General features: G+C 43.1%; 1 protein-coding gene across 13 annotated transcripts in view; it reads right to left on the bottom strand.

The window, feature by feature from the left end:
- LOC144754085 (uncharacterized) overlaps positions 1-20,560 on the bottom strand; it is a 716,823-nt gene that overhangs the window by 71,077 nt on the left and 625,186 nt on the right. For 7 of the 13 annotated variants that reach the window (XR_013594644.1, XR_013594647.1, XR_013594646.1 and 4 more), the window contains 3 exons: positions 2,911-3,107; positions 2,510-2,654; positions 1,572-1,711 (listed from right to left, as the gene is read on the bottom strand). The exons of 5 other annotated variants lie outside the window; for them this stretch is intronic. The gene's annotated coding sequence lies outside the window, so the exon portion shown is untranslated. The remainder of the gene's footprint in view (positions 1-1,571; positions 1,712-2,509; positions 2,655-2,910; positions 3,108-20,560) is intronic. One more of the 13 variants, XM_078641636.1, reaches the window with a different exon arrangement.

Genomic DNA, 20,560 nt, shown 5'->3' with positions numbered 1-20,560 from the left:
ACTGTGTTGCCCTCATTGTCCTTGCCTTGAGTCTTTGGAGGGCCCGGTAGTATAAGGGTCCTGGGTAAATTGCTTGGATCGTAGAGGACAACAGACCCAGGATCATAGCGAGAAACCTTAACGGGAATTCCTTTTTTCCTAGTATTTTTCTAAACTCCTTGCAGAGGTTCCTTAGCTTCTCTGGTAACTTTAATTCTATTGTGTGTCTACAACAAAGCCCTGGAATTGTGTTTCCTGGCTCGGTATCAAGCATGATATTTTTCCTGTTTATGATAAAAACCTTGCTGTTCTAATAAAAGTATGGCCAGATCTGTATGACGGGAGACCATGGTTTTGGATTGTGCCATTAACAGAATATTGTCCAAGAATATTATAATGTTCACTCTCCTTTCCCTAAGCCAGGTCGCCACGGGTCGGAGGGCCTTGGTGAAGCACCAAGGTGCTGATGATTGGTCAAAAGAGAGACTGCAAAACTCCCTCCCAAGTAAATTGGGGCCATTTCTGATGTGGTTCCCAAACTGGAACGGTCAAATATGCATCATTGACGTACAGCCTTGTCAACCAGTCCCCTTTTCTCAGGACGTCCCTTAGAGGATGAACCCCTTCTATCTTGAAATGGTGATAAACTACCCGTCTTAGACCTTTTTTCCTTCTTCTCTACAAGGAAGATATTGCTAACAAAACCTAACTCTGAACCTTCTCTGATTGTCCCTTTGGCTAGCAAGTCTTTTACTTCCTGTGACACTAGGTTCTTTTCCTCCTTCGAAAATACCATTTCCCATGGTATCTTCATTTGGATAGGGGTATTCACAAACTCTATCTTGTATCCTTTGACTGTGCTCAGAATCCAGGGATCCGGTGTCACTTGATTCCAATTCCCACACAATTGGGCCAGCCTGCCTCCTACCTTTATAGAGTTACCTGAAAGGTCTTTCAAGACTATTACCTGAGGAGAATCCTCTCTGCTTCCGGTCACCCCTGAAGGATCTCCCACTTATTCACTGTCTTTGTGGGTAGAAGGTTTGGTGGCTGGTGAAGGTTGGTTGGGAAAATCTTGTGCCACGGTCCAGAAAGGTCTTGATGAGGCTAGGCAAGGCCGAGGAACGGACCCCACGTTCTCCCCGCTCTGCTAAAAACCCTATGTTGGAACACTTTTTAATGTCCTTTTGGGACTTCTGAATGGAGCTAAACATCCCTACATATTTGGCCATTTCCCTTATGTAGTCATCTCCAAAGAGGAGGCCTCGAGAGACGGGTACCTGGCCTTGCTGGCCAGTTCTACAAGTTTATGCCTGGAGTAGTTTATTTTACTTTTACTTTGCACTGCTGCCTACAAGTAGTTTTACGCAGTCTGTTTATGTGCTTGTAACTTCAGACTGGAGATGGCTTAGCATTTTGTTATAGAGTCCAGGCTTATACTTCTCTAACTATCTTGACCATTATGGGGAATGCTGCCATGATGAGATGACCTAGGCTATTTTGTGTTGGGGGTCTGGGCTATCTAGATAAAGATCAGTAGTAGTTAATTTACTTCTTACTTAGTTAAATTACATCCATACTAGTTGTCTTACCTGAATATAGGTGCAGCAATAATGAAGGGAGGCATCACAACTTCACAAGCAAGATCCCACTTCTAGTTCCACCCAGGTGAGCTCCAACTGTAGGATTCTTCTGAATGATTGATTGATTGAGGATTATCCATCGTAGGCAACTAAATGGAAGTAGAAAGACTGAGTAAGTGGTTTATAAATATTTATCAAAAATGTACAAACAATTGACACCATCTGACTACTATGTGATGATGAAAACACAATGAGAACGCCTGCTTGTGCTAAAATAGACAAAATAGCAATACTAGCTAGTTTGGCTGACGTGGAGCTAGCAGTATTATTTGTGAAATCCACAAGTTATCAAAAATAGACTCAAAGTCCAGAATCGACAAGCTTAGGTTAGGCGTTTACGGTTACGCAACACAAGGCCACAATGAAGATGTTGCTGACGACTGATGTACTTCATTCTATATCTCAAAAACTATGGATCATTTTTAATGTGTGGGTTGGTAAAGGGCTGGTGTGGGCTACTGCTTCGAAGATTCTACAGTACGTTGGTGTTGCTTTTACCACATCCAGCCCACCAAGTGAGTGGTCCATTGATGATGTAATTTAAGCCACAGCTCAATGAATCACACAGCTTGGGGGAAGAGGGTTAGGGGTTTGATGAATGGATGGGTAATCGGTTTTGGGAAAAGGTTTGACAAAGAAAAACACAACAACACAAGGCCAACATTCATCTGGGCAATAAGCAGCAGCACATCATTTGCCATTCATCTGTTGTCAGAAGGAAGCAAGGGAATGAGTATGACAGAGTACAGATACATGCATTGCAAACATTCCTTCTGACCCTGGGATCCAATCTACCATATATCTAAATGTTCTGTCTTCTAGGTTAGGGAGTGAACCCACCCACCCACTTCTCTTAGTTAATATGATTGTTAAAAGAAAAATTATACGGTATTGCAAAATTGATTGGTGCATCTGCATTCTGCTTGGGAATGTCCACTCTTTGTGGCCTCTCTGCACCGGTCCTGTAGGTAAGCAGGAGTGTTGTTAAACTCAGTTTTCGCCTTTCGTTCATGAAGGAGACTAAAAGAAGGCCTGCGGATTGTAAAAGAGAAACTGTATTTTAGAGTCAAGAGAAGGACAGAAGGAAGGTAAGCTTCATGAGGAGTGTATCAAGATAAGAAGACTCAGAGACAGAGCAAAAACAAAAGAGAGGGGCTCAGAGTTTCACTTTTGCCACAAGTCCAACACACACACACACACACACACGCACACAGAGCAGCATTTCACAAACACACCTCTTTCTATTCCAAATAGCTGAGTAGTACTTGGCCTCAGACTCTTGGTTTACCTTTGAATTGAAGTCGGTACTCGATAACTTTTTTCTTCTTGCTGTTTATGAGGTAGTCCTGTAGCTCCCAGTCCCGCCCTGAGTTCTTCCATGAAACTCCTCCAGTCCTCAGTAACTCCAAGTAACCCTGTACCAGACCAGTCATCATCATGAATCGCGATGACCCGAGCAGGATAGACCTGGAGCGCAGTGCACCGCTGTTGAAGAACAAGTAGAGAATAAAAAAGAATTGCAGTAATTTGCATAGGTGTTTGTTTGATAACTAAAAGGACAGTTCTGGTGTCTGAAAAACCAGAAAAAATGGAGAACACCCCTGCAATTAATTAAATCTGGCTAAGTGTGAAAGGGCAGATCATCACCTACTGGGAAAATAGTCGCCCATTCTTCAAGCCCCAACCAAAGCAAATCAATGATCATCTCGAGAAATGTCCCATATTACAATTCAACGCACACCCTACCTTAGTGTCTGCCACCACATGTATCATCAATCAACTTAAATCATTACTCCCACAATCAGACACTCACCATTGCAAAAGCTGAAGTTACCTCATCCAATCCAAGGCAAGCACAGGTAGTTCGGGTATTGGGTATTCAATCATCTTTGATGCAGGCAACACATTGGAATTTGGTATTGGCAGGCAGTCCTATACATAAATGATTTTATGGAGCAGCGATTCTAGTACTAAGTGATGTAAAAGGGGATAGGCATTAGGCAATAGGCATGGGAGGTGTTAGGCATTGTCCCCAATGTCTTCAAAAGATGTCCGCCAAAGAGCCCCATTTACGGGAGCCCGTCGGGCATTGCAGCGCCGGCCCGACGAGGAGCCCAATGATGAAGCATGACCTACTTCGGGGTGTTCGAGGGCATCACGAAAAAAGACCTGCCCTTTTCCCTGTCCCCTTGTTAGGAACTGCACACCCCTCTGTAGCATAGTTTTTTCCATAACAGGGCTCTAGGCACACTGTCAGAAGCCGCCTTGAAATAAATGAAGCAAGCAAACATTGTAGATTTAGTTGAGAAAATGTTTCCATATAGATAGCCATGGCCAAGAGGTTTGGCAGGGTTCCACAGCCAGGCCGGAAACCTGTCTGCTTCAGTGGCACTATTTTCGATTTGGTAGCCCTGTCAGCCAGGTCTTGAAGGAGATAACTTGCAAGGTATTTAGCCCCAATGTCAAGGAGGGCTACGAGTCTATAATCGGGTGGGTTGCTTTTCGTACCTTCTTTGAAGATAGGGTGTGTTATCGAGCCTCTCCATGATGCCGGCACCTCTCCTACTAACAAGGCTGTGTGGTATAGTATAGTGAGTTATTTTGCACAAAATGTTGGATAGGCTTTATAAATAGCATGTGGCAGAACATTTGGGCCAGGTGCACCTCTAGCCCTTGCACACTTACTTACCGTTATTACATTTTTCTGTGGCAATGACCTCTGGTACTAGTGTTTTTGAAGAATCCAGGGTCTTTATGTCAACATTGAGACTGGGATTCATGACCTGATCCTGTGTATTCTCTGTAGTTAATGAAAAATGATCCTGCAGATTTCGGACCCAGGCTGCTCCAGTTACATTTGTGTTGAATTAATTGTCTGAGCCTTTGTTGATGTCATGTATCATCCTCTAAAAATCCCTTGGGTTTTTATTTTTACTGACGTACAGCAATTTACTCCAGTACTGATGTTGATGAAACTTGTTGGCCAGCCATACCTACTTTTTATATTGTTTCCTCATTGAGTGAACCTTAAGCTACTGCACTACATTGATAGGATTTTTCTTCAGTAACCGAAATTCTCTGTTCGCTGCATTTCTCAATCTGATTAGATGTTTGTTCATCCATGGGGATTTTTAGGTCTCGCCTGTCAATGCGCTTGCGCATTGAGCTTGCGAGAATATAGGGGCTTAACCAGAGCTTAACCATCGTCGGCGATTGCATGCAGTGCCCGTGAAAAAAGCGCGTGCACTTCAAAGCCACCAGCCTCCCTCCCACAGGCATCTGAAGCTGTGCACTCTGCCTCAGGCATTTCTCCTCCCCTAATTATTCACGGCCGGCCGGCCGTACTTTCACTTTCACGGCCGCCAGGCCGTATCTCTCGTTTCCCCTCCCCCCTTCCCCACAGCAATGCCAAGAGCTTGCTTGTTTATTCTGGAGATCACCCCCTACGTCTGTAACTGGAGACTCTCCACTGTGGGATTATAAGCTGGGCAGTTGTTTTAGCCTCTGCAACCAGAGCGGCAGTGTTGCACCACAGAATTGTGCCAATTGTGCGTTTTTTCCTGTGGATCAATTTTTTCAATACCATTATTTTTTTCAATACCAATTCCGTATGCCACCTCCAGACCGCAATGCATACATATTAATAAAAGATACCGCAAATCGTTTGCTACTTCGTGCATTTTGTTTTTGATACATGCACAATTGTTACTATTGCTTCCTGTAGCATAACTGTAACACCTTTGGTTAAAGTCCGCGTTATAATTAAGTATGGCGCGCACGCGTCTACCATTGGCGGCTGTGTCGGTTTAACGTAAAATGTCCGAGCCTTACTTTTCATTTTTTCGATCACATATTTATTCGTTTAAAGATGCTGTTAGTAAAAAGTATCTGTGAAAACAGGCATGCTATATGTTGTGCATTGTCACAATTGCGCTCTGAGACTTTACGGTAAAGTCCGTGCTATATGAAAACGCATAACAAATAATAAATAAATACAATAAAGTATGGCGCGTGCGTGTGCATCATTAGCGGCTGTCTTGGATTTCAATTGTTTGGGTTTCCGTTTTGTCTTTACTTTGAAGCGTTGTGACACCTTCGGGTAAAGTGTGCGCTGTATTAAAACGCATAAAAATTAATACATAATTGGGCACTATAAAAGAATGGTCCCAAATTAAATCCAAGGCAGGGATAGGATATCTATCCAAACACGCACCGATTGGGGATTTACCCGGGCTATCACCACAAGATTCCAATACAGTCAAAAGGGTCCTTTTGGACGCAGGTATAACACAGTGGGGGGAACTGCTGGTAGGAGGATCCTTTATGGAATGGGCTCCATTCAAGCTCATGGTAACATCATCACTCTCCTGGATAGAATATTTACAACTGGCCAGCTGGCTTCGAACTCAAACAAAGAAAAAAGCAATGATGGGTGACTATAGCCCCCTAGAAAACACCCTAGTGTAGAGACCCGCGGGAAGAAAGGAAGTCACACTCTTCTATTGGCACATCATAGAGGATGGAGAGAGCGACCCCAATTTCCCGGCCAAACTTTGGGGTGCAGAGGGAGAACCACATATGGAGGACATATGGGAGGAATCTTTTACCCTCCTCTACAAAATCATCAAGCCAGCATGGCTGAGGCGTAATCATTTCTTCACGCTTCATCGGGCATATTACTCCCCTAAACGGCTCTCGAAATTCCAACCCGGGAAATGCTGCAGCAAATGCTCCTATCCAGCAGCCTCAGATCTTCATATGTTTTGGGAGTGCCCGAATATTGCCACCTTTTGGCAAGAAATCAGGAAAAACACTCGAATCAATCCTCAGAACACCTATCTCGTGGTCTTGGTCTTTAATCATCTTCGGCCTAAACAATAGCATCAAGGGTTTAGAAAGAGAGTTCTTATTCTATGCTATCTTATTAGCAAGAAGAGAAATCTGTAAAAACTGGGTCAATATAAACCCCCCGACACATGCAGAGTGGCTGTCTTCACTATATGTAACATCGAAGGTCGATCTAACTAGAACATGTAGCCCCCGATCATTGAGACTCTGGGACCTTTTGATTAAATGGAGAAGGAACAGTTAGTCAACCCGGGGTTTTTTTTTTTTTGGGGGGTTTTTTTCCCCCGGGTCCGATGATTAGGCCTAAAAATCTCCTTGTCCAAAGGGAGGCACCCCAAGCCATACAGCTATTGGACCACACGCCAAATTGGCCCGAAGGGAGACTGTCCGTCCAAGCTTTTTGCCGGAGACATCTAGTCTGACTCTCTGGGTACTGGGAGCTTATTAATAGGCCCCTCGGTGCTACAGGGGTGGTCGAGTTTTGTGTCTTGTGGCTAGGAGCACATTTGGATCGACTATATGGCTAATGAGGACAAAAAAAGAAGAAAAAAAATAAAATAAAAGATGCTGTTAGTAAAAAGTATCTGTGAAAACAGGCATGCTATATGTTGTGCATTGTCACAATTGCGCTCTGAGACTTTACGGTAAAGTCCGTGCTATATGAAAACGCATAACAAATAATAAATAAATACAATAAAGTATGGCGCGTGCGTGTGCATCATTAGCGGCTGTCTTGGATTTCAATTGTTTGGGTTTCCGTTTTGTCTTTACTTTGAAGCGTTGTGACACCTCCGGGTAAAGTGTGTGCTGTATTAAAACGCATAAAAATTAATACATAATAGAAAAAAGTTTTCGTGGCTTACTTTGCATTTTTTCGATCGCATAATTATTCTTTTAAAGATGCTGTTAATAAAAGGTGTTTGTGAAAACCTGCATGCTATATGTTCGGCATTGTTACAATTGCGCTCTGAGGCCTTCCGGTAAAGTCTGTGCAATATGAAAACGCATAAAAAAAATAAAATAATACAATTAAGTATGGCACATGCACATGCATATTTTTTTTTTACTATAGACATACTTTTATGTATGGTAGCAAAAGGTCCTAACTGCATATGCAATAGGTAACAAAGCGCACATATGTCGTATGTGCATACCAGCTGAAGCCTTTACCTCACACCGCTGTTCAAGAGGCTGCACAGCTTGGCAGCTTCAGCACTTCTGACTTTCTTAGAAATCGAAGAAACCACAGACTTACTCTTTTCATAAACAATATGTGGACCAACAGGAAAATGCTTTCCTTGAAAGCTTGAGTGCTGATTCTCGTACCGCCTCGAATTCTGCGGTACTCCTATATGGTATAAGTATCGGTGCCTTGTGGTATAACTATTCGTGCTTAGGGAAGGCTTTAAGTGGACAGGAGCACATACGTCAACCTGCAGCACTACATACATTAGGAAAATAAACACGGTCACATTTCCCATTACTTTCTACAAAGTTAGGTTAGGGAATGAAATAGCACATATTACCCACTAGCACATAAGATTGCCTCACTTGGTGCACAATAGAAATCAAAAGCCATATGTTCTCTGTGTTTGGACGCTATGGCTACCTCTGCAGACTCTTCTAGGTCGTGGAAATTCAAGCATTAAGGACACACTGGTGTCTGCCACTCTTTGTTGTATTTTGGAATATAAACCCCACCATCACTGATTGGTGCATGCCCGATAAGGGGGGGGAGCTGATGTTCGGTTTATATTGTGAAGCGCTGTGACACCTACGGGTAAAGTCCGCGCTATATGAAAGCGCTTAAAAATTAATACAAAATAGATTTGTTTGGTGCGCACGCGTGCAGCATTGGCGGCTGTGTCCGTTTTTAAATGTAAAAGTGTTTGTGGCTTACTTTTCATTTTTCCGATCGCATAATTATTAATTTAAAGATGCTGTTAATAAAAAGTATCTGTTAAAACCTGCCTGCTATAGGTTCTGTATTGTCACAATTGCGCTCTGAGACTTTCCGGGAAAGTCCGTGCTATATGAAAACGTATAAAAAAACAATAAAGAAATACAATAAAGTATGGCGCGTGCGCGTGCATCATTTGCGGCTGTCTCGGAAGTCAATTGTAAGGGTTTCCGTTTTGTCATTACTTTACTTGCGGCGCAGTTTTTATTTTTGCTGTCGCATAATTGCTCTTTTAAAGATGCTGTCAAATATCCTTCCTCTACCACCCCCCGCCCCCTGTTACTATTATGTTCAGCTATTGGCCGCAAATTGTTTGGTACCTCGTATTTTTTGTTTTTGAAATATGCACAATTGTCACTATAGCCTCCTGTAACGTAACTTTTAGTTTTTGTTACAAACTCACTTGTAATTTCCTGCTCATGTATCATTACTGTTCCTATTGTGAAGCGCTGTAACACCTGTGGTTAAAGTCCACGTTATATGGAAACACATTGAAAATTAAATGTATTTAAAAAGTATGGTCACTCTCTTATACTAATAACACATTTTTGCGCATTTCCCTCTGCAATACAACCGAGGATGCAGCCAACTAATTCCTTTCTTTTCCTAATACTTGTTGATAGACAGTTCTTATTTGTATTTTTATGTAGTAATGCCAAAGTGAGGGCACACCATTCAAAAAGTTCCGAGGACCCTTATTGGTTTACAGGGTTTACTACTATTCCCAAGTGCTCTATTTGTGGTAATGTGGTTGTGCAGCTCAGGTTTATCATAGAAAAGTGTTCAGCATTTGTTGTACACTCAGAGTCAGTAAATGAGACACACACTCAAGAAGAAATCCGTGATCCATTTAGAAAAATAACATAGATTTTTATATAATTTTATATACCAAGAGCATCAGAATCAGGTAAGTACTTTCGGAGTTATGGATTTTACAAAATAACAGTAAAATACATGAATAACGTTTTTTGAGATATGAGCCGCAAACATGGTAATGTTTTCCTACGGGAGGGGACATGTACTGCACACATATATTTATAGTCGAAGTTCAGAGGTGCCTTTTGGGCTGAAGGTGCTAGTGGTCCAAGGAACCACCAGCAGTTTTAGTTTACCTGGCCTGGCGTGTCTGGGTGAAGAGATGCTGGTCCGGTTGGTAGACTCAAGCTGCACCACTGAAATCTGTGGGCACCTGAAAACAAAGGCTGCAAGGTGGGGGTGTGGGGACAAGTCCAGCAGAATCCAAAGGGGGGCCAGGCTCATGAGGGTCTTTGGAGCAAGGGGTGTAGTAGGTTGCCATGAACCTGGGCTGGGTTGCTCGGGTGCAGAAGTTTGGCCGGCTGGCCACTTGCATTGGTCACTCTCACAAGTCTGGGTCAGTTTCTGCAAGGGGGCGGAAATCAACACTGCAGGGCCACTCTTTGGTCCGGAAGTCCCTCATCATGCAGGTTGGTTTTCTCACAGTGGTGTCTGGAGTTGACACAAACAAAGGCTGGCTGTTGCAGGTACTCCGGTACCTAGGGTATTTGTGCAGGGGGGCCCTTGGAGAGTCTAGCGTCTCAAACTGCAGGGGAGAGACGGGGCTGCCCTCATAGACTCACAAAGAACTTCTACTAACGTGTTGCTACCTCAGTGGCCCAATGGCCAACAACACAGTGTACTGGACTGATGCGGTCGGTGCCTGCTGATGCAGGGAAGTGGCACCTCCACCCCAAATGAGATGCTAGATGGTTTTTGATGTGCTGGACACTCCTCCAAATGTTGGGGATGATGCACAGCTTTTGAATGAGTCGGGTCTTTGAAAATGTTGAGGTACCAGCAGCCAGGCAGGATTTTGCGCCAAGTTGGGTGAAGTTCCTCTGTTCTTGCAGTGTCTGCTGTTCTTTGTCCTTCTTATGTTCCCATGCAGTCGAATCTGTTTCGCTGGTTCTGTGGGTCACCTAAATGCTGAGTTACGGAGCATTTTGAGGAGTGTGAGGTAGTAACCAATGGGCTACCCACCCCTGGGGTGTCTCCATCCCCTATATGACCACTTCCTGTGAGGAGTGGGCATAATTCTGACCCTAAATTCCTAGTTTCACCAAACCCTTTTTCCACTGTCCAATTCAGGTGGCCCTCCTTAGGGATGTGCCTAGATTGTAAGTGTGAACAATGCAAACACAAGGAGATGAAGGACGGAACGCTTAAACTTTTCAGACACTCACCCCAGTCACAGATCTGGGTTGAATACATTATCATTCTTTAGCTCACTTCGCCACCCCAGTTCAGACACAGCTATATGCAAATCAGTCTTGACCCTGTGCCTCATGGGAACAGTCCAGCCCGAATTGCCAAGCCATGTCTTCCCTGGACCGGAAACAAGCATGCTGGGACTGGTTTTGGGCTAACACCCCTCATCAGCCAGGCTAGCTTGAATCCAGTGGCAAAGTGACCAAGGGACCCACGTCTGGGCATACCCTGCCAACTTAGGGCGAACAAATCAAACACAAGGTGATGAAGGACAGAGCGCTTAAACTTTTCAGACACTCACCCCAGTCACAGATCTGGGTTGAATACAACGTCATTCTTTAGCTCACTTCTCCACCCCAGTTCAGAAACACCTATATGAAAATTAGTTTTGACCCTGGGCCTCATGAGAACAGTCCAGCCCGAACTGCCTAACCATGTCTTCCCGGGTCCGGAAACAAGCATCCTGGGACCGGTTTTGGGCTAACACCCCTTATCAGCCAGGCTAGCTTGAATCCAGTGGCAAAGTGACCAAGGGTCCCACGTCTGGGCATACCCTGCCAACTTAGGGCAAACAAATCAAACACAAGGAGATGAAGGACGGAGCGCTTAAACTTTTCAGACACTCAACCCAGTCACAGATCTGGGTTGAATACATCATCATTCTTTAGCTCACTTCTCCACCCCAGTTCAGAAACACCTATATGAAAATTAGTTTTGACCCTGTGCCTCATGGGAACAGCCCAGTCCGAACTGCCAAGCCATGTCTTTCCTGGACCGGAAACAAGCATCCTGGGACCAGTTTTGGGCTAAAAGCCCTCATTAGCAAGGCTAGCTTGAATCCAGTGGCAAAGTGACCAAAGGACCCACATCTGGGAATACCTGCCAACTTTGGGCGAACAAATCAAACACAAGGAGATGATGGATGGAGCGCTGAAACTTTTAAGACACTCACCTAGAATCACAGATCTGGATTGAATCCATCATCGTTCTTTATCTCACTTTGCCACCCCAGTTCAGAGACAGCTATATGCAAATCAGTCTTGACCCTGTGCCTCATGGGACCAGTCCAGCCCAAACTGCCATGCCATGTCTTCCCTGCACCGGAAACAAGCATCCTGGGACCTGTTTCGGGCTAACAGCCCTCATCAGCCAGGCTAGCTTGAATCCAGTGGCAAAGTGATCAAGGGACCCACGTCTGGGCATACCCTGACAACTTAGGGTGAATAAAGCAAACACAAAGAGATGATGGACAGAGCGCTGAAACTTTTCCGACACTCACCCCCAGTCACAGATCTGGGTTGAATTCATCACCGTTCTTTAGCTCACTTCGCCACCCCAGTTCAGACACAACTATATGCAAATCAGTCTTGACCCTGTGCCTCATGGGAACAATGCAGCATGAACTGCCAAGCCATGTCTTCTCTGGACTGGAAAAAGCATCCTGGGACAGGTTTCGGGCTAACTGTCCTCATCAGCCAGGCTAGCTTGACTTCAGTGGCAAAGTGAGCAAGGGACCGACGTCTGGGCATACCATGCCAACCTAGGGCAAACAAAGCAAACACAAGGAGATGATGGACAGAGCACTGAAACTTTTCAGACACTCACCCCCAGTCACAGCACAGATCTGGGTTGAATCCATCATTGTTCTTTAGCTCACTTCGCCACCCCGGTTCAGACACAGCTATATGGAAATCAGTCTTGACCCTGTGCCTCATGGGAACAGTCCAGCATGAACTGCCAAGCCATGTCTTCCCTGGACCAGAAACAAGCATCCTGGGACCGGTTTTGGGCTACCTGCCCTCATCAGCCAGGCTAGCTTGAATCCAGTGGCGAAGTGAGCAAGGGACCCACCTCTGGACATACCCTGCCAACTTGGGCAAACAAAGTAAACACAAGGAGATGATGAACAGAGCACTGAAACTTTCAGACACTCACCCCTAGTCACAGATCTGGGTTGAATAAATCATCGTTCTTTAGCTCACTTAACAGCTATATGCAAATCAGTCTCGACCCTCTGCCTCATGGGAACAGTCCAGCCCAAACTGCCAAGCCATGTCTTCCCTGGACCGGAAACAAGCATCCTGGGACCGGTTTTGGGCTAACAACCCTCATTAGCAAGGCTAGCTTGAATCCAGTGGCAAAGTGAGCAAGGGACCCACGTCTGGGCATACCCTGCCAACTTAGGGAAAACAAAGCAAACACAAGGAGATAATGGACGGAGCGCTGAAACTTTTCAGACACTCACCCCCAGTCACAGATCTGGGATGAATCCATCATCGTTCTTTAGCTCACTTCGCCACCTCAGTTCAGACACAGCTATATGCAAATCAGTCTTGACCCTGTGCCTCATGGGAACAGTTCAGCCAGAACTGGCAAGCCATGTCTTCCCTGGACAGGAAACAAACATCCTGGGACCAGTTTGGGTCTAACAGTCCTCATCAGCGAGGCTAGCATGAATCCAGTGGCAAAGTGAGCAAGGGACCCATGTCTGGGAAAACCCTGCCAACTTAGGGTGAACAAAGCAAACACAAGGAGATGATGGACAGAGCGCTGAAACTTTTCAGACACTCACCCCCAGTCACAGATCTGGGTTGAATTCATCACCGTTCTTTAGCTCACTTCGCCACCCCAGTTCAGACACAACTATATGCAAATCAGTCTTGACCCTGTGCCTCATGGGAACAGTCTGGCCCGAACTACCAAGCCATCCTAGGACCAGTTTCGGTCAGGCTAGCTTGAATGCAGTGGCAAAGTGACCAAGGGACCCACGTCTGAGCATACCCTGCCAACTTAGGGTGAACAAAGCAAACACAAGGAGATGATGGATGGAGCGCTGAAACATTTTAGACACTCACCCCCAGTCACAGATCTGGGTTGAATCCATCATCGTTCTTTAGCTCACTTCGCCACCCCACTTCAGACCCAGCTATATGCAAATCAGTCTTGACCCTGTGTCTCATGGGAACAGTACTAAAATCCAAATGGATTGTGGATTATCGCACTCCGTGTGGATGTGTTTAGTAGATTTTCTCAAGGTGGAGGGTGCCATGTCGGTGAAACCTCCTGGGCTTGAGGGTAATTAATAAATCAAAACATGCATGGGCATGGCAAACAGTGAGCATGCCATGTTGTGCATTTGGAATGGCTTGCACCATTTCACGCATCCTGCAATGGCAGTCTGCATGCAGTTTGTGTGTAGGTCCCTGAGGGTGGCATAATACATGCCGCAGCCCTTAGGGACCCTCTATAGTACCCATGCCCAGGGTCCCATTTACTAGGGTCTTACAGGGGTGCTAAAGTCCGTGCAAATTGGGTTACCAGTGCACATTTGTCTTGTTTTAAGGGAACAGCACTGGCACTGGGCCTGGTTAGTAGAGACCCAGTGCACTACCAATCAACAACAGTACCAGTGAGCAAAATGTGGGGGGTGACCATTTCAAAAAGTGGCACTTTCCTACATAATAAATAAAAATAATATTAAAACAATGATTTATAAAGCGCCTGGTTACTCCATCCGGATTGGGCCCGTGCTATGAACGCTAACTCCAGTAATGACCCTTAAATAACAGGCTGGACCTGCCATGTATTTGCCGAAACAACCAAGTCACGAAAAACAGATTCAGACCCTTGTTTCAAATCTAAAGGCATGATATTCCACAGTTTGGGGGCCAAAAAGCCAAAGGAACATTCGCCCACACACTTCCTGAACCAGAACACAAGCAGCCCAGGACCGTTTTCGCCCTTCTTAGCAGTCATGAGCCAGGTATAGCTTGGTTTCAGTGACACAGCGTGCATTGGACTCAAATCTGGGCATAAATCTGGGGGGTTTATAGCTCCCTTAGAAATAAATAATAATCAAACAACTGAAAACTGAGCATTGCTGTTCCATCTGATTAAAGATTGGCCATTGGTAAAATAGCGTTATAGGATGTTCCCTTTGAATTTAGAGTCGCTGGTAACCAAGCCCAAGTTTGTAGAACTTCTGTTTTCATTTCTGTTGTCTTATCTTTATTCAGCATATTTAGTAACCTGTCAATAGGCCCAGACTAAATTTTGCTAATGCGAGCATCTTGATGTTAGTTAAAAAGGGATTCAACTGCCTTTTGCTTTTTTTCCAATGTACAACTCAACAGAGAGAATTCATTTGTTTCCAGAGTTATGGCATTTATAAACTGATTAGGAATAATATCAATGCCCCTAGAGAGCAAATTATCTTAATTAATCAGTATTAAATTAATTACAATGCATGAGGTGAAAGTAATTCTAGCTGCAACCATAGGAGTGGACACTGGTAGAGGAGGTGCACATGAAGCTGAATAGGCGAGATGATAAATTAGAGGGTGACATGCAGGATTGGGAGACAATGTGTGATGCCTTTGCAGGTGCCAGAGTTGGCTGATAGTGATGATGCGAGTGACCCTGCGAGTGATGATTCCGGCGGGTAGGTATAACCGCAGAAGTCCTGGGAAGCTGGTGTTGTCTGGATGGGGCCGATCGGGTAGCAGTAAGCAATGGCAAACAGCAGCTCGTATATCCATAATGTAATTGATGAGTGTCTCTTGTTTTTAATGTTGCCATTATTGGTGTCTGTTACTTATTGAAACTGAAAAATAAATGTTTTTTAACAAACTCTAGCTGCAACCATGTGATATGCACCTTCAGTGGATTTAATAACCTTACCAAATGAATTTCTATTGATTTTAACAATCTTAGTTGCAGAATTATGCATAAAATCTCTAAAATGTTAGATGGATTCAAATATGCTTTTAAGTCACCAAAAAGGTGTAAATATCCAGCACATAATCATTTTCAGAACATGTTGTCTTTAAATATATTTTAAGAGAAGCAGACCTACTCTTGGAGACAAAGAACCATCAAGTTGTCCTGAGTATTGGGACATACTAACTAAAGTCCCCTATTTTCTTATAAGTAACTCAACTATTTTATTTGTTAAATTAGGGGTATTTGATTGAGCCACAGCGCTTCGAGAGGAGAATTCTTTTGGTTCAGTTCTTATTTTAGAAATATGGTTATCATCCACGGTGGTAGGTATACATACCAATGTTGTCAAAATATGTCCATCAGTGGTGTTGACCGAATTTCCCATATCAGATTTCATAGATCTTGAAAATGGATACATACTAATATGCTCTACTAGGGTTTTTCTATACCACTATCCTCTTAAAAAAATAGAATACTCAGTGTGTAAGTATTTTTGTATGTATGCATGTATTAATTTGGTATTTCCATAGCGCAAACCTCGCATAAAGGCGTTAGTGAGCTGTACAGGGTCAAAGACAATCATAAAGTCAACAAGTGATAGGAGAGGTAGCTGGTTTGTGGACTGTCAGTGCATTGTGATGTATAGTTTTGTAAAGAGATGAATGTACAACTCTTTCCTAAATTGGAGTTGGGGCAGTCTTAATGGATACAAAAGTAGTAAAGTAGTTCCAGATCCTGAGTGCATAGAAGGAAAAGGTATGCTGCCTTATTTTTTTTCTTTTTACACATATTAATCTGACATTTGATGGTGTACTTGTTGCGGTGTGCCGAGAACCACAAGTGATTGTGATCTTGTCTTCAAGAGAAGTGGGGGTGCTGTAAACGATGCAGCTGGTAAGGGGAGCCAATTGAGCTCCATCAAGATGGGGGTGATATGCTCATATTGCTTCAGGCTCTTGAGAAGATGTGTTGCTGGATTTAGGATGACTTTAATAGATGCCAATATCTGCGAGGCCAAGGAGATGGGCATTACCATCATCAAGCTGCAAGAGTACTGGTATTAAACAGCAGTTCCAAAGTTGCTTTCTGGAAGAAAAAGGTTTCAGTTTCTTTAAAAGAGAGCTGGTAGCAGGCCATCTTTATTATTTTTGGCACAGTGGTTCTGGAAGGTGAGACCGGTGTCCAGGATGAATCCAAGAGACGTGGTATTCTGTGAAAGTTGGTGTTCAAAGCTATCAATATTTGTTCCTGAGCCAGGTTTGTACTTATTCCTGTTTGTTTCTTTTTCTTGTTCGTGGCAAACAACAGTAATTCTATCCTTGTTGTGTTGAGCTTCTTTAGGTGCTGAATATCCCGGTCTAAATGATGTGCAAGGAGTGTTTGAAGTGCTGATTCATGAATCATAGAGACATTCAAGTAGAGTTGCGCTCGACACATTGGTGAATCTTGATGCTGGTATCTGTGAGTAGAGCACCAATTGACTCCATATAGATAGTAAAGAGAATACAGCTTGGGGTGGTGCAGATAATTAAGCTGGGGTGTCTCTCATTTGACAGGGCAAATAACAGATTCAGCAAAACCAGCTTATAATTTATTTGAAAATGTACTGGCCAGCAGGACAAAGGATTTGTCAGGCTATTATGTTTCCTTCCTCTTAAAGCAGCTGGGAAGCACAAAGCCACTGCCTGGACACTGCAAGCCACACCTCCTTCTCACTGGCTGAGCCCAAGGAAATACCACAACACCCCCACTGATCACTCACGTCACCTCCTGGCTCCGGAAGAAGGTGGAAAGCACGGTGGTGAGTAACTCCCAGGCAGAGAACAAAACAAGCATTGAAAATGCAATAGCTCTCGCCTTTGATTAAGTTAAAGCCATTTGCTTTGCTAATGGTATTGTATAGCAGAGCAAATGGCTTTAACTTTATAAAAGGCGAGATCTATTGCATTTTTTTTATTTTTTTTTTAACCAGAAGCAGCATAAGACAAACAAAGGTAAATTTATACAATGAATAATAAGGAATAACAGAGATAATATAAAAAGAACAAAAAGCTACAGAAATAGATACGTTATACATACATTTGAGAATTGAATCGCTAAATACTGAGACTACGACTAAAGGCTATTGAATAAAATAAGGACAAAGAAAATTATAGGAGAACTAGTAAACAGAATCTTGTATGAATCAGCCAATTCCACTAGAAATTATCCCAGTTTTCCATTTCGAGACCGGCCGCCAGGTTGCCTCCCCTCGTAGCCTAGCATTAAAGCCTCTAATAGAAAAAGTGGCAGACTCATAGCTATACACCGCCAAGAAACGGGCTAACCACATCTGAAAGCTAGGTGGGGTAGCTTCCTTCCAGCGGGCGGACAAGATTAACCTCAGTGCCGCAGTGCCAATGAACAGCAATCTTTCTTCAGATTTTGAGAGTTTAAAGGAGTTGTCAAAACCTAAAACAAATAGGGTATCAGACTCAGGGAGTTTATGACCAAATACTTTTTCCCAGAAAGAAGCTATCATACTTTTCAAAACAGTAAGCTCTGAACAATTGCTAAACATATGGGCAAGAGTCGCGGGTCCATGTGAACATCACGGACACACATCATTCTCTCTTTTACCCCATGCATAAAGTTTGGCTGGGGTAAAATAGAGATCGAATACTGTCTTGAAAAGTTGTGCTTTAAGATTACTGGCCATGAATAATTTATGGCTCAACACCAAAACTCTGTCTATATCTACGTCTGGATTATTAAGTTTTGCCGCCCATTTGGCTTCAGTTTGTACTAAATCGTCCTGTGCTTCCGTCAAGAGGATGCCATAAAGAGTTCCTATCCTAGTATTTGGTCTAGCCAATACCTCGATTATTTCTATTTTTGAAAGACACACTGTAGACCGTTTAGCTCTTAGATTAGCAAACACCTGAGCAAACTTAAGAAAGTCCCCGTTAGAAAGACCAAATTTCATTTTTAAATCCATAAAAACAGTGTCGAAACCTTTTAACAAAAGCTCATTAACAGTTCTAATACCTAGCCTTTCCCATTTCCTTGCCGTAGAATCAAAATCAAGGCTTTGTGTAATACTAGACTGCCACAAAGGTGTATAACGGTTGATTTTCCCAATATGCATGTGTTTGGCTACTTTATCCCAGATTCTCCAGGCGCTAATTAAGATTTCTCCCTTAAGCTTCTTATAATGATTTACCTCAGTTCTTCTTAATAATAAGCCTTTGGCATCCTGGCCAATTAGAAGCTCATAAATTGAGGGGATTGACGCTGTATCGGTCAGATTATCTTCGATCGAATGTACAAGCATAGGGGTAAGCTGTTTAAGGAATGCTGCCCAGTGGTAGAAAGTCCCAAAGCAAAACTTCTAATGCTAGGTTCAGAATCTGGCTACATTAATATTGCAAGAGGCACAAGGCAGGGATGTCCCTGCTCGCCCCTGCTCTTCGCTCTTTATATTAATCCCCTGGTTCTCAAATTTCTAGAAAGTAATATTATTAAACCAGTGTTCTGTAACCAATTTGAGACAAAAGTGTTAGCCTATGCCGATGACACCTGACCCAATCGAGGCGATCTGTGAAATTGAGCGAGTGGCTTCAGAATACGGTAATTGCTCAGGGTATTCCCTTAATCGTGGAAAGACTGTTATCCTATGCACCGATAATATAGCTTGCCCAGATCAAAGAAGAGCCAATACAGCCACTTATCTTGGAGTAGCCATCTGCCCTAATACTAAGCATGTAGTGAAGCTTAACTTTGATCCGCTCCTGGAAAAGATAAAGAGCGATTTGGATAGAGTAAACGGTCTCTATCTCTCCATCATCGGTAGGGATAATTATCTGAAAATGAATGTCTTGCCCAGATGCCTATACTTATTTCGTGCTATTCCTTTAGTTGTTGAACCTAAAGTTTTAACTTTTATTAACGCCCTTATGTCGAAATTCGTGTGGCAACATGGAAAGATTAGGCGATCTCATTCTTTTCTGTCTCTTCCATTGGAAAGGGGTGGGCTCACTTTACCCAACATGACTTTCTACCGACCTATTGCATTTTCAATGCTTGTTTTAAAATTAGTACTCCTAGAGGTATTAACTATCTTGGACTGATAAATAAAATAAAAATACAAAAAGGAACAAGTGTCAATACTGAGGGTTGTGCTTGAATGTAATGCGCGAGGGCACACAGCATTACACAAACACTATTTAACAACAAGGCAATTGGCAGCGTCATGTATGGATTAATTCGCACTCTCATATTTCACCTTTTTAATGTTAAACAGCATCGGCAAAAAGCATTAGCAAAGCCAAGCGGACAAAAGAGGTGAGACCTATAAGCTTTTCCAAACCTTTGTTTTACATTATTTTGCACGAAATTACAATGTCATCAACAGGGAAAGAAATTAGTAGACCGGAGTAACAAAATGCTAGGATAAACTGGGGATCAGGGTTTAAGGTCAGCAAATCTGCCAGTATCCCATATCCACTCCACAACATTTCCTTTACCTATCATGAGCAGAAATCAGCTTTCTTTTATATGGTTATTTTGTCATGGATTTAGCCACAGTATACTTGTTCCAAAGTAAACACAAAGTGCAACATATGGTTTATATACAATAAAACTACGGTTATCATCCTTCCAAATTATCACAAGACAGCAGTACATTTTTGCTACAATGTCATTTGTAACTCGTCCGGTGCTGTTCAACTAGGGTAGCCACCTTTCTGGGAGAAAAAAAAACCGTTCCATTTGTTCATATATTGAGATTCTGGACAGATCAGGTGCTGGTATCTGTAGAAGAATTCAAATAAAATATCGTGCTTTTTTATCATAGCAATTCTCTCTGTTTAAAATATCACCTAGAAATAGTTTAGATAGCCCCCCCAAAAAAGTTCTTTCTTTTTATATTTATTGTTTTAACTTTATATGTCGAGGGGGGGAAAAAATGTCAGGTCTTGACCCGAAAATCCCGACTAGGTAGGTAAAATATTGGTTAGGTAGCAAAGGTAAGTTCAATTGCATTTTAAAGTTGTCTTCCTGCAACACAATCTGCAAGATTTTTCATAAATATTTTAGGAGGAGAGGCACTGAACTATATTTGTCCACCGGAAAAAAACGTAATTCTACTGGCCAAATAAAAAAATAATAATAACTTAACAAGACTCCAGAGAACAGGAACAGC

Source organism: Lissotriton helveticus, chromosome 5_1 (assembly GCF_964261635.1).
Source record: "Lissotriton helveticus chromosome 5_1, aLisHel1.1, whole genome shotgun sequence".
Classification (NCBI taxonomy): Eukaryota; Metazoa; Chordata; class Amphibia; order Caudata; family Salamandridae; genus Lissotriton; species Lissotriton helveticus.
Note: the sequence above shows the minus strand (reverse complement) of the source record. Positions and strands in the feature narration are given on the sequence as shown.